Source organism: Helianthus annuus, chromosome 3 (genome assembly GCF_002127325.2).
Source record: "Helianthus annuus cultivar XRQ/B chromosome 3, HanXRQr2.0-SUNRISE, whole genome shotgun sequence".
Lineage (NCBI taxonomy): Eukaryota > Viridiplantae > Streptophyta > Magnoliopsida > Asterales > Asteraceae > Helianthus > Helianthus annuus.
In genome coordinates, this window is record NC_035435.2 from 35,165,889 (window position 1) to 35,181,397 (window position 15,509).

The 15,509-nt window shown below is 39.4% G+C and overlaps 1 long non-coding RNA gene across 3 annotated transcripts; it reads left to right on the forward strand.

Annotated features, from left to right (window-relative positions):
- The first annotated feature begins 3,070 nt into the window (after positions 1-3,070).
- LOC110939435 lies at positions 3,071-10,787 on the forward strand. 3 transcript variants are annotated; one of them, XR_002592252.2, is made up of 5 exons: positions 3,071-3,207; positions 3,721-3,787; positions 5,872-6,351; positions 9,436-9,502; positions 10,618-10,787. It is a non-coding gene; the product is annotated as an uncharacterized LOC110939435 (long non-coding RNA). The 3 variants fall into 3 exon arrangements; XR_002592253.2 differs by lacking the exons at positions 5,872-6,351; positions 9,436-9,502; positions 10,618-10,787 and adding an exon at positions 4,903-5,072; XR_002592254.2 differs by lacking the exons at positions 3,071-3,207; positions 3,721-3,787; positions 5,872-6,351 and adding an exon at positions 8,786-8,922.
- Positions 10,788-15,509: the final 4,722 nt, after the last annotated feature.

Sequence of the window (15,509 nt, forward strand, 5' to 3'; positions counted from 1 at the left end):
CCGCTGGTGAGGCGCACAGGAAAAGTAATTTGGCCTAGCGGAAAGACAGTTTCCCCTGCGAACCCGGCCAACGGATAATCCACTGCTTGCAACCGATCTTTGTCCTCCTGATCGAACTGGTTGAAGCACTGCTCGTCGATGATATCAGAAGTGCTGCCCGGGTCGATGAATAGTCGCTCGGTGCAGTAATGAGCCAGTTGGCCTGTAATAACGACAGCGCGCCTGTCACGCGGGCCGCCTCGGTCTTTTGGAAAGATGACTTGCTCGTCTTTCCAGTCATTGTCCGGTCTTCTCGCCGCCTTGCGCGGCCTTCCTTTGCCTCCGTTGATCATATGGGTTGAGGCTACATGCATGGTCCTCTTCCCTGAGGAGGTACCCTCGCCGTGGGGGGTGATGCGCTTGGTGGGCTTTTGCCCACCTGGTAACAGATGTTGCAGTTTCCCTTCCTTTAAGGCTCACTCAATCTCCAGTCGGAGACTGATGCAGTTGTTTGTTGCGTGGCCCGAGTCCTTGTGATACTCACAATAGAGAGTGAGATCTTGATTTTTCTTGGACTTCATTGGTTGGGCCGGTCACAGAAACTGCGCATCCGTAAGAAGGACTTTGCTTGGCGACATAGTGATCTCGGTCCAGTTGCGGTCCCGAGATTCTTTCTTTGACGCCCGGTTGTCCCATTGGGCGTTAATTGTTGCCCTTGCGTCGAACGGGTTGGTCCGCGGGAAATACAGTTTGGGATCGCTGCCACGATTCCCTGTGTCCCGGTTGCGTTTATTGTTACGCTTGGGCTCATGGCGGGAGGTTTGACCTTTCGCTTGGGGCTGTGCCTTTGCGAGGTGCGGTTTAAGGGACCGCTGAGTCTGGGCGTATGTCTTGACTACAGCCATGACATCTTCCCATTTCTTTGGCAAGCCGTCCTTCCCGGAGATGGTCATAACCATCTGCTCGTCTCTGACGGCTTTGATGAAGTGGTTACGTGCCATTTGGTCTGCCACGCCACCTATCTCCAGGCATTCTTTGTTGTATCGGACGACGAACGCTTCAAGAGATTCGTCGTCCCTTCGCTAAATATTCATGACGTCCATCGCATCACGTTCGTGACGTCGTTGCTGGCTGAAATGAGCGAGAAACTTTGCATGTAAGTCCTCAAATGAGGCCAGTGATCCTACTGGCAAACAATCGAACAAAGCCCTAGCCAGACCCGTGAGGGTCTGGGGGAAAAAATGACACCAGGTGGGTTCGTCCCACCTGCCGTTGCACCCTGCACACCTTGAAAATGTTCATGTGATCGTCCGGGTCGGACGAACCATTGTATTTCCCAATGCTAAATGGGAATTTTGTGGTGGTGACATGGGCGTGGGCGATTTCTAGGGCGAATTTGGAGTTTTCGGCCGCAGCTTTCGGCCTGTAGGGTCGGCTCTCGGGGCGCTTTGCAGCGCGAAGGTATGTGTTTCGGGGATGAGTGGGAGGAACATAATGGCGTCCTCCCGGTCTGCTGCTGGTAGCATGGGACTCCCCGCGATATGTATCGTCGTCTGGATCGGTGCGACCATACCCTTCATTATGCAGTTGCGGGCCCAACCGGCTATGAATTCCGGAGCCATGCCGGGCTGTGGATTGTCGCCTGTCCTCGCTGTAAGGGCCTAGGCGGCTATGTACTGGGCCCCTACTGTGGGACCCGTACGAGGAGTCATTCTCATCAATTGTGCGGATATCATAGTAAGATGATCCGCGATCTTCACGCCTATTTGTGGAGGCTGGACGTGAGGGTGCCCTGCCGTTGTATTGTAAAACACGACCCGCAGGTGTATGTGGTGCCGGGGTAGGCCCGGCCTGTACTTGTGTCACACCCCGATTTCCACGTGTATCACCGGTGGGCCCGGTGGGGGATTACCGTGACGTAGTTGGCAATAATATAGTCAAACCACACAATTATATGAATGCACAGCGGAAGTAAAAAGATAAATATAATTCAACCTTTTGAATGTAATATCAAGTGTATTACAGAAGTCGAATTGTATCCACAGGGGATCAAAATAATAATAAAGTATTGTTCAGTCAGATACAACATCAAGCTTGCGAGACTTATCACAATGCTAGGAAGCTACTACCAGCCAATTTCGTGTAGTACCTGCACTTAATCTTTTTGGGAAAATACGTCAGTTTACACTGGTAAATACGTTCAACTGACACATTTGAAAATGTTTATTTAAATTGATTTGAATGCACGAGGCACAAACTCTTTTATAACTTGGGAAAATTATTAAAATCTTGTGAACGAATTACATGTCCTTTTATGCGTTCAGTAGCCCGGATCCTGTCCGGGTTAAAGATTAATAGACACACCACATTGCGTAAAACCGTAGTGTAAAAACCAACGGCTACGTCTTTTAATAATAATAATGTCGACATAATATACCGGGTGTACGCCTACACCGGGATGTCGAGGTCGTGGCCATTTCGTAAAATGATGCCAATGATATCCGGGACAACGGTCATTAACCCCCCAAAGGCTTTTAAGTAACAAGACTGTTTAAATGAGCCGATCACATTATTCAATTAACCACCTAAGCGATGGAAGATATGATGCTCAATCAAGAGGTATTAATATACCGTATCCCAAGCCCGTATAAGGGAAAATAAGTTAAAGTATTTACCTTTGCAAGTATATTCCTTAATGGATTACTTCACAGATAGCTTTTACTGGGGCTCCTATTCTGGAACGAAGGTTTTAATTAACCTATTAGAATCCTAACGGGTCTTTATATTGGCCGTAGCCTAGACCGGTTGGTTCCGAAATATAAACACGGTTTAATCACGCGAAAAGGCGATGTAACACCCCAAAAATATAGATTATATATATACGCAATAAAACTCGGTAAAAGCCAAGATAAAATAACTAGGAAAAATAACCTAGTTAGTTTTGAGTTCTTGGATTTAATAAGAAATCTAGTTAAGAAAGGTCCTTAATAAAACTTGAACAAGTAAAGGGGCTAAAGTTGACAAAAGTTAAAATGGATTTTAATTATTAAAGATTTAACACCAAAACACACACAAAGTGTGTGTTCTGGTCGCGTACAACACAGAAGCCAGGAGAGCTCCCTAAAACCCAAACCCTAATCTACAAATTCTTCAAATTGAGAAGCCAAATCAAGTTCAAATCAAAAACCAAGCACAAACTAGTGATCACTCAAGTGAGGGGATCACAAGGTATGTCGAGTTTAGTCTTTTGGTTTCGATTTGATTACTTGGTGAACACATGAAGTAGAAATCTGAACTTGCATGTTTGATTTTTTGAATGAAGTTATGATAAATTCATGATTTAGAACAAACCCTAGTCAATAGTTTGATGCATTAGTGTCAATAAACATGAGATTCATAATCATCCATTTATGAGTTAAATGGGTTTTGTAGAAAGATGATGAACACTAGAATTATAACTATTAATCTAGTGTTATTCGAACTCAATGAAATAAGCCTAAGTGTTGATGTGTAAACTAGATATTGAAATTGTGAAAAATACTCAAAATTGGCCAAATAACTAGTCAAGGAACTTGATTATTGATTTTGGTAAAATCATGCCCTCTAGGTGTTTGTTGAAATGCCTAAAAGAAAACTAGATGCTGAAATTTTGAGTAAAAACACATATTTGAATGTTATAGTGAATTATGCATTATACGAAATAATAAGAGTTCTAAACAAGTTGATGATTGAACTCTATAGGCAAAAGAATTGAATCTTTAAGCGGGCGAGCCGGAGTTGATACACGCTTGAAGGAAAAGCACTAAAGGTACGCGACTTGTCATCTCGTTACATCTACGTAGATAAGCCTAGTCGTAGATATGTCTAATGTTGTTATAGCGAAAATAGTTGCGTTTGGTAAGTCTAAGAAGTGATGGAATTCACTCGACAAACCAAACGGGTCAAAAGAAATAGTTGAAATAGGTATGATGTCGAAATAGTGGAATTGAAACCCTTTTTGGTAAGTCTAAGAAGTGATGGAATTCACTCGACAAACCAATCGGGTCAAAATAAATAGTTGGTTAAATATGTTATTTGATAATGCCGCTTAATTAGTCATAATGGGACGTAAGTAAAGTGATGTAATTCACTAGATGAAGAAGGTGATAAAATAATGGTCGAAATGGTAGTGTTTGGAGTGACTCGAACACTACTCGTTAAATAGAGTTATAAAAGCAGAAACCGAGGATTAGAAGGGATACGCTAAGGTCGACAAGCCGGGAATGGGTAATAATGATTAGAAAGCAATGTCGACGAATTATGAAGGTATGTACTTGATTCGTTACATTTGGGTAAATTTTGATATTTAGCATATCTGTAGTTGGATTGTGTATTAAAAGTTGAGTTGGATTAAAGCGATGACAGTCGCTATATCGAATAATAGGCCAAGAATCTGGTCAGACCTCGTTGGTAGTCATCAAAATGGAGAATTCCTTAGATGAGCCAAACGGGTCGAATAACCAAATAAGGCATGGAAATACATTGTAGTATGATTACTCAGTCTTGTTATTATAGACAAATGACATATTGGGATACGAGGATTTAACATGTCGGGTTGTGGGAATGAAATCCGAGAAATTGTTCCAAGTAAATAAGCAAATCAAACAAAAGCATAACATCCCAAAGTCTACCGTAAATTACGGCACATACCGTAATTTACGGTAGACTACAAATAGTTACGGTGGAATTCCCCTGTGTTACGGCGGAACTAGAAATTCCCAGAAGCTACCGTAACTTACGGTACCTACCGTAAGTTACGGTAGAGCTTTAAAAATTTTGATGAATTTTGTATTTCTTTGTTAAATCGAATCCGTTTTAGACGTAGTTTCGAATATGTATTATTTCTAAGTTTTCTAACACTAATGTTTAATGAAAACATTTCAGTTTTTAGGTATCCAAGGACTACGGATGATGGTCAAGCTAGCTTTTGAAGAACCGAACACAAACTTTTAAAGCTTCCGCGTAAATTAACTCTGTTTAAACAATGTTGTGATGTAAACCGTTTGTTAAACAACTTATGGATGTTTTAATTAGTTGGTAGACAACTATGTTTGTTACCTTAGAACTTAGTTCTTGAAACTAAGGTTTTAATTTAGATATCCAAAAAAAAAAAAAAAAAATGGCATGATTTATTATTAAACTAAAGTAAAATTAGACGGGTGTTACAAGTTGGTAATCAGAGCTTACGGTTGTCAACAAAGTGTTCGGTTCAAGCTTGATCGATCGCCCGGTAAGGATTAATTATTCATGTTAGTAGATCTTATCCTATTTAAATGAAAGAGACGGAAATTAATGTGCATGGGAAGAGTGCGTTAATACACTCAAACCCGGAAAGTGCACTAAATGAGAACGGTCAAAGCAAGTTACGAACTTGGCTAGACCGAAGCAAACAAAGTTATGTTATAAATGAGATGTTTAATAATTGATGTTAACATTTCTTGGAAATTAATGTGCATGGGAAGAGTGCGTTAATACACTCAAACCCGGAAAGTGCACTAAATGAGAACGGTCAAAGCAAGTTACGAACTTGGCTAGACCGAAGCAAACAAAGTTATGTTATAAATGAGATGTTTAATAATTGATGTAAACATTTCAGTTTCAAGACATCCGGTAAGAGTTACTTATAATTGAGATTAAACAATATGAAATATGCGAAAAGTGTATGGGAGGAGTGTATAAATACGCTCGAACCTGGGAAATACACTAAGTAAGAAAGGTAAGGCAAGATATGTACTTGACCAAACCGAAGGAAAATAGCACATTACTTATGACTAAGTGAGTGTGATATAAATTCCGTATAATAAGATGGAAATGAATTAAATAAGTATTGATTAACCATTATGGATGTTTCAGTTAAAGAAATGTCTGCAGTAACCAGAGATGATTCGGCATCTCAGTTGACTGAGCAAATGAAAGCTAAGATTTCCGAGGCAGTCGGAAAAGCTCTGGAAAATAGTCTATCACATTATATTGATAGATTACAAACCACAATCGTACCGGTGGTGGATGGTATGATGGCTGAATTGAAAGACATCATATTACAAGAAATAGAAGAGAGGAGGGTATTGGATATGAATCCAAGTTCCGTAAAGAAGTCCAAGTCTAATAAAGCTCCCAAGAGAGGAGTTACAAAAACTGTGTTACATCAGTGCAAATTTTGCGGAAAAATTCACAAGGGCACGTGTGGTAAGCCAAGACACAAGAAGTCTAAACGGTCAGAAAGGCTTGGAACCAAAGACGCAACTGACACAATGTCTGATGCCCAGAAGTCAAGGACAAGGTCGTTTTATATAACAGCCGCAGAGGCTAAAACTGAACCCGATATCATTTCAGGTATGTTTCTTGTAAATTTAATTTAACACAAATTTATCCGATGCGAGTGCGAATGATAGTTGCATAAAGGCATATATGGGTAATGAATTGGGAAAATTATGTAAAAGAAATACCTATATGAAGGTATATATATATATAGATAAGAAAATAAATAATGGAGAGTATGTGAAACCGAGGTAAAAGTAATCTCGGTAAATATTTCAACGGGAAGGAGTGCATGTACACTCGAACCCGGGAATGCAATGAAAGACAAGTGTCATAACGGGAAGGAGTGTGCGTACACTCGAACCCGAGAACTTAACGAAGTGAATAAATGTTGGGTTGGGAAGGAGTGTAATTACACCCGAACCCGGAAATTGTATTAGTAGCGAATGGCAAGGGCAAGGTTGTACACTTGGTTAAACCAAATAAACGATACATATTATTCGCCACTACGAATAAGAAAGTATCGTCAAATGCGAATTTAGAAAATTGGGTATGGGTAACCATCCAAGTAACATATTATTAACCAAAACCGTATGAGGAAGAACAATAGTTACATTGTTAAGTGTAGTTGAATAAAAGATTAGTAAAATAAAAATATTAGAAGTATTAGAGCGAAAACGGGTAAACCCCAAGAGCTATATAACGGTAGCAATGGTTTTACCAAACAAGGCCTAAGAAATGAACCCTCAGGACATTAATAAAAGAGACGGTGATGCAGATTAAAAGTTAAAAGACTCAGATTAAGAGTTATGACTAAAAGATGCTGAAATTCTGCAAAACAGAAATTTAGATAGTTGTGTTCAACTATTTCAATGTTGGACGGGCTAGAATAAAGTATAGTACTTGCTATTTCAAGCGAGCGCAAACCAAATAGTGAAAGTGCAAAATATTAGTGAATCTACGTGATAGGTCGTAAAAGATTATAGAAAGGAAAATGCAAACCAGTGAAACAAAAGTGTTAAAAAAAAAACATTATGATAACGAACCCGGGTAACGGGTTGAAAGGAAGTAGGGGCATAAACCAAATGACGGAATGAGTAGGATAAACCGACGCGAAAGCGATGTAAGAAGTCAAAGAGTCGGAAAGATAACTCGAAAGAAAAAGAATGTAGCCTTAGACTACGGTCAAGGTCAAACGAGTTTCAAAAGCGAAAATAAATTATTCTAAACATAAAAAGGGGGTGCCTAGACGCCATGTGTATATACATATATACAATTAAATAAAGATACGAGTAGAGGATGACCTATGGGATCACTATAACCTTGGGTTATAAACAATATAAAGGTCTACGAGACCAAATTGACCCTCGGGTCACAAATACAAAGAAACAAACTATAGGGCCTCACCTTAAAAAGGGTAAAAATCTAATAAAATAGCCTATGAGACTAAGTAAAGGAACCTACGGGTCACTTTGGGATTAAGCATGAGGACTTGTTACGATCCCCCGCGTAATATAATAGCGGAAGAGAATAAATTCTCGTCATTAATTCATGGGTATGAGTAATTGACATAAGTTGAAGGGATAAACGTTAAACTAAAATTCAGTTTTAGTGAGAGACAACATTTAACGAATATGAATACTATGAGGCAAATTAGGAAACAGTTAATAAATAAAAAAAAATGTGGGTCTTAACACCAATAGGTGTAATACGTAATGCGATACGTTAGAAAGAAGATTTTGATAATGAAAAGTTTATGAAAAACTTAAACATGACGTGATGCGAGGCAATCATGGTCACAAGGAGTGATATAGAATATAATCATGTTGTAGCGTGAGTTATGGGATAGGAGATCATAAACTCGCGTAAATCCGAATATAGAAAAAGGGATATACCCAAATTAACGGGGCATGAGGTGACAGTGACTAGCCAGTCTAGCTGATCAGATCATCCAAAGTCAAAATAGTGTTGTGAATTATATAAAACACTTGTCAACATAGGGTAGTATGGAATAAGCATATTGGCAAACTCATACTATTGGGTAATCAAGTGGCAATCGGGACAAATAGGCGACAAGATAAGAAATGCGAGACACAAGTTATGGTCCGTGAGGACTTACACGTAAAAGACGCATGCGTCAAGGCAAGGGATAACTTTTGGCTAAAAGAAAGAATGCCTTAAAAACAAAACTAGGTTGTTTTAATCCAAGCCAAATAACTACTTAAAAGAAGGTTTCGGGGACGAAACCTCTTTAAGGGGGGTAGACTTGTAACACCCCAAAAATATAGATTATATATATACGCAATAAAACTCGGTAAAAGCCAAGATAAAATAACTAGGAAAAATAACCTAGTTAGTTTTGAGTTCTTGGATTTAATAAGAAATCTAGTTAAGAAAGGTCCTTAATAAAACTTGAACAAGTAAAGGGGCTAAAGTTGACAAAAGTTAAAATGGATTTTAATTATTAAAGATTTAACACCAAAACACACACAAAGTGTGTGTTCTGGTCGCGTACAACACAGAAGCCAGGAGAGCTCCCTAAAACCCAAACCCTAATCTACAAATTCTTCAAATTGAGAAGCCAAATCAAGTTCAAATCAAAAACCAAGCACAAACTAGTGATCACTCAAGTGAGGGGATCACAAGGTATGTCGAGTTTAGTCTTTTGGTTTCGATTTGATTACTTGGTGAACACATGAAGTAGAAATCTGAACTTGCATGTTTGATTTTTTGAATGAAGTTATGATAAATTCATGATTTAGAACAAACCCTAGTCAATAGTTTGATGCATTAGTGTCAATAAACATGAGATTCATAATCATCCATTTATGAGTTAAATGGGTTTTGTAGAAAGATGATGAACACTAGAATTATAACTATTAATCTAGTGTTATTCGAACTCAATGAAATAAGCCTAAGTGTTGATGTGTAAACTAGATATTGAAATTGTGAAAAATACTCAAAATTGGCCAAATAACTAGTCAAGGAACTTGATTATTGATTTTGGTAAAATCATGCCCTCTAGGTGTTTGTTGAAATGCCTAAAAGAAAACTAGATGTTGAAATTTTGAGTAAAAACACATATTTGAATGTTATAGTGAATTATGCATTATACGAAATAATAAGAGTTCTAAACAAGTTGATGATTGAACTCTATAGGCAAAAGAATTGAATCTTTAAGCGGGCGAGCCGGAGTTGATACACGCTTGAAGGAAAAGCACTAAAGGTACGCGACTTGTCGTCTCGTTACATCTACGTAGATAAGCCTAGTCGTAGATATGTCTAATGTTGTTATAGCGAAAATAGTTGTGTTTGGTAAGTCTAAGAAGTGATGGAATTCACTCGACAAACCAAACGGGTCAAAAGAAATAGTTGAAATAGGTATGATGTCGAAATAGTGGAATTGAAACCCTTTTTGGTAAGTCTAAGAAGTGATGGAATTCACTCGACAAACCAATCGGGTCAAAATAAATAGTTGGTTAAATATGTTATTTGATAATGCCGCTTAATTAGTCATAATGGGACGTAAGTAAAGTGATGTAATTCACTAGATGAAGAAGGTGATAAAATAATGGTCGAAATGGTAGTGTTTGGAGTGACTCGAACACTACTCGTTAAATAGAGTTATAAAAGCAGAAACCGAGGATTAGAAGGGATACGCTAAGGTCGACAAGCCGGGAATGGGTAATAATGATTAGAAAGCAATGTCGACGAATTATGAAGGTATGTACTTGATTCGTTACATTTGGGTAAATTTTGATATTTAGCATATCTGTAGTTGGATTGTGTATTAAAAGTTGAGTTGGATTAAAGCGATGACAGTCGCTATATCGAATAATAGGCCAAGAATCTGGTCAGACCTCGTTGGTAGTCATCAAAATGGAGAATTCCTTAGATGAGCCAAACGGGTCGAATAACCAAATAAGGCATGGAAATACATTGTAGTATGATTACTCAGTCTTGTTATTATAGACAAATGACATATTGGGATACGAGGATTTAACATGTCGGGTTGTGGGAATGAAATCCGAGAAATTGTTCCAAGTAAATAAGCAAATCAAACAAAAGCATAACATCCCAAAGTCTACCGTAAATTACGGCACATACCGTAATTTACGGTAGACTACAAATAGTTACGGTGGAATTCCCCTGTGTTACGGCGGAACTAGAAATTCCCAGAAGCTACCGTAACTTACGGTACCTACCGTAAGTTACGGTAGAGCTTTAAAAATTTTGATGAATTTTGTATTTCTTTGTTAAATCGAATCCGTTTTAGACGTAGTTTCGAATATGTATTATTTCTAAGTTTTCTAACACTAATGTTTAATGAAAACATTTCAGTTTTTAGGTATCCAAGGACTACGGATGATGGTCAAGCTAGCTTTTGAAGAACCGAACACAAACTTTTAAAGCTTCCGCGTAAATTAACTCTGTTTAAACAATGTTGTGATGTAAACCGTTTGTTAAACAACTTATGGATGTTTTAATTAGTTGGTAGACAACTATGTTTGTTACCTTAGAACTTAGTTCTTGAAACTAAGGTTTTAATTTAGATATCCAAAAAAAAAAAAAAAAAAAGAAAGAAAAATGGCATGATTTATTATTAAACTAAAGTAAAATTAGACGGGTGTTACAGGCGAAAACCGAGAATGGGGTGTGATTCTGACCCAACAAGTTCAGAGACTTGTTTTATATGGGTTTAAGGTTCACACTCTGGATTTCGGGGTCAAAATAATATGGCTTGACCCATATCGGCTAATTTATGAAAACTAGTTTCATAAGCCGAATCGTGCGCGCAATAGGCGCAACGGTTAACCATGAGAGTCCTACGCTTATTTCCTAAGTCAATATGCCTTAAAGAGGTTGTGGTTTCAGTAGGATACCTTCTGTGATGCCCGTAACGAGTTTAAGTTAATATTATGCCCCGTAGGGTTTTTTCGGTCATTTTAAAGACTTTTAAAGAGCTTTTCGAGTTCTACAGGAAATCTGAGTTTCCCGAACAGTTTATAAAGTTTAAAATACTTTATTTATTATTTAAAATCAGTAGCAACTGGAATCGGGTCAAAAGACCTTGTAGAACTCAAGTTTTGGCCGAAAAGGGCATATTCGGTATTTACCGAACCGTAGCCATAACCGCAGGTTATGAGCAAGGTAAAAATTATTAAAAATCTTTAAAATTCCAAAAATATTATTTTACAACAGTGGGTAAAAGTTTTGGTGACGAAATCTTGGTTTAGATAGGCGTTATGCAAATTGCACCGTTTATTACAAAAGTTTACTTTAATTGCGCTTTTTAGCATAACTCTCATTCTAGACCTCGGATTGACGTGAAACTTTAAGGACATGCTTATAATTTAGTAAGCAAGGTTATGGTCCGTTCACGCGTCTGAAATGCTCGTTTTATTTTAAAAAGGCCGTTACGGTCAACTTTTAGGCGATTAACGGAAATGCGTAAAAGACTCGGACAAACAATGAACCGGTCACAGAGGTTTATACCATCATGTAACCTGGTCCTAATAGAGTCCTAAGGCATATCTATACCTCACTAAAACGGGTCAGAACTGAAGTCAATGCAAAAGTCAAACTTTTGCGACATTCGGCTCCGAACCGGTTCAATATAGCAAATGACCGAATCAAACGAGCGTAAACAAGTTTATAAACTTTATATCATGTTTTATGATCATCAAAACAGGTTTCATAGTATATACATTACAGATTATGCAAGATTCGCAAACATAGCTTTCTGTTGACTTTTTTAAGCAAGCGTTTGACTCGATATTTGACATAGTTAGAGTGGTGATCATGGGGACCCCTTTCAGAGGTTTATTACCCACACAAATACCATCTCATAACTACTTTCGATTCGACAATCTCCTGAACTATTTGTGAGTTATTGCAAAGTCAACCGTTGGTTACGACGGATTGACTTTTAAGCTAAATCTATAGAAATATGAAACCACAAAGGGTTAGACCACTTACAGAAGCTTAAGGCAAGACTTAAGAACACAGAGGAAAGCTTGAGAGCTCCAAGAATGATCAGTAGTTGAGTTTTGAGGTGTGTTCTAAGTTGTGAACAAGTATGCCTATTTATAGTGCAAACCAAGCTCCAAGATCATCACACATTGGTCTACAAGTGACCATGGATGATGGGCAGGTGGCCTAGAGTGTTATGGGTCGAGTAGGGGGCGCCCATGCCTCATTTATTGGAGATTTGATCGTTCACAAGCTCAAAAGGCATAAAAATCCAAAGTTTCTGCATCTGGGCGTCCCACGCGGCCCGCATGGAGGAATCATGCACATTGTACGCGGGCCGCCTGAGTTTTAAAAATCAGGCGCGTATATTAGGTGGCTCGCAGCCCGCCTCAACTTAACACTAAACCTTACGCGGCCCGCGAGAGGTTATGTTTTCAGAAATTTTAAATCTTTTGTAATGATTATCAGAATCTGGTAATTAATAACGTAATCTTTCGTAATTATTAACCTGACCTTTCGGGTTTGAAGGGGTAACTTTGCGGTTTGGCCCTCGGTTAATTACAATTAAGGGCCTTGTGTTATTTACCCGCATTATTAAGTCCCTGGTTAATTTATTAATTATTCGGAAAGCCTTAACTTTCATTGTTGACGCTTTTAACCCTTCTTATACGAATTCGATCAAAACTTTCTCGTTTTAAATCGGAACTTCGCGAAATTTATATATTGCATTCTAGTGAGCGTATTATACTGTTACAAAGCCTTGGGAACGTTAAAGGGTCACTCAGAGGTATAATTAAACATGTTGACGCAGTTAACCCTTGTAGCTTGTAATCTCTCACTTCCTTCCGCGTTTCGCTTCCGTACGATCCATGATTTATTCGTTTGAAGGTACAAGCACCACTTAGGGTTACTATACAGTATATTTACCCTTGTTTGACATTTATAATCCTCGAATTTATATACTTTCAAGGTTTGTCAATATTAGTCCTTTATTTAATATCAATGCCACGCGTAAACAAATGACACGTGTTAACACATCATTGGACACAAAAATTCGAGGTGTTACATCCTCCCCCCCTTAAAATAAATCTCGACCCGAGATTTACTCAAATAAATAAGGGTATTTTTCTTTCATTGTGGCTTCGACTTCCCACGTGTATTCGGGACCTCTACGAGCATCCCATTTGACCTTTACAATCGGTACGTGTTTTCTTCGAAGCTTTTTCACCTGTCGATCTTCAATCGATAAAGGCTTCTCTACAAACTTTAAGCTCTCATCTATATGCACATCTGTGTGTGGGATCACCAATGATTCATCGGCGAAGCACTTCTTGAGATTGCAGATGTGGAACACATTGTGAATTCCATTGAGCTCTTCAGGCAAGTTCAACTTATAGGCGACTGATCCGACACGTTCAATGACCTCAAAAGGTCCTATGTATCTCGGACTCAGTTTGCCTTTCTTGCCGAAACGCATCACCCCCTTCCAGGGTGACACTTTAAGCAACACCTTTTCACCTACTTCGAAGTGAAAATCCTTACGCTTCGGATCAACGTAGCTCTTCTGCCTATCGCGGGCAGCCTTGAGACGTTCCCGAATCTGGACAATCTTGTCCGTTGTCTGGAAAACTATCTCTGGTCCCGATAATTTGACCTCTCCCACTTCCGCCCAACAAACAGGCGATCTACATTTCCTACCGTATAATGCCTCGAAAGGCGCAGCCTTTATGCTGGTATGGTAGCTATTATTGTAGGAGAATTCGATTAGGGGTAGGTTCTTATCCCAGTTACCACCTAAATCTATAGCACACGCGCGTAGCATGTCCTCTAACGTTTGAATGGTACGCTCACTCTGACCGTCCGTATGTGGATGGTAAGCCGTACTGAAGTTCAAACGCGTGCCCAAAGATTGCTGGAAAGTCTTCCAGAAATGAGACGTGTATCTAGTATCCCTGTCGGAGATAATAGACACAGGTATGCCGTGTAAGGCTACAATCTTATCAACATAAAGTTGGGCTAGCATATCGGAGCTATACGTCTCCTTGATGGGTAGAAAATGAGCTGATTTAGTCAGCCTATCGACTATAACTCATATTGTATCGTTTCCTTTCCTGGTTTTGGGTAACTTGGTTATGAAGTCCATAGTTACGCATTCCCACTTCCACTCGGGAAGTTCAGGCTGTTGTAGCAAGCCAGACGGCTTTTGGTGCTCGGCTTTGACTTGAGCACAAGTCAAGCACTTTGCTACATGGGCGGCTACAGACTTTTTCAAGCCTATCCACCAATAGTTTGCCTTTAAGTCTTGATACATTTTATCTGCTCCCGGATGGACCGAATATTTGGAACTATGGGCTTCCTGGAGGATAACATCTCGTAGTCCTCCATAAATTGGAACCCATATTCGTCCGTTTAATCTAAGGATTCCATCCTTGCTAAGAGTCAATTGTTCTTCAGTTACTCCTAACTTTTCCTTAGGATAATTAGCTTCCAACACAGCCTCTCGCTGTGCAGCTAATATCCTCTCAATCAAATTGTTCTTGACTTCAATGCTCTTGGCATTGATTCGAATCGGTTTTACCCTTTCTTTCCTGCTCAAGGCATCAGCGACTACATTCGCTTTGCCGGGATGGTACCTGATCTCACAATCATAATCATTCAATGTTTCCATCCAACGGCGTTGCCTCATGTTCAACTCTTTCTGGTTGAACAGATGTTGAAGGCTTTTGTGATCAGAATAAATCACAAATTTAATACCATAGAGGTAATGCCTCCACAATTTCAGTGCAAATACAACGGCACCCAACTCCAAGTCATGGGTGGTGTAATTCTTTTCGTGCACCTTTAATTGTCGTGAAGCGTAGGCAATAACCTTGCCCTTCTGCATAAGCACACACCCCATGCCTGTGTGTGATGCATCGCAGTAAACTACGAATTCTTCTGTACCCTCAGGTAAGGTCAACACAAGTGCGTTGCTCAGCTTTTGCTTCAGGATTTCGAAGGATTCTTGCTGCTTTGGGCCCCAAATGAACTTTTCTTTCTTCTTGGTTAGGGAAGTCAAGGGCGCAGCAATCCTCGAAAAATTCTCAATAAATCTCCTGTAGTATCCTGCTAACCCCAGGAAACTACGAATTTCGGTAGGCGTCTTTGGCTCTTGCCAGTTCATGACTGCCTCCACCTTAGCGGGATCCACCTGGATACCACGCTCACTTACAACGTGACCCAAAAATTGAACCTCTCGTAGCCAAAATTCGCATTTAGAG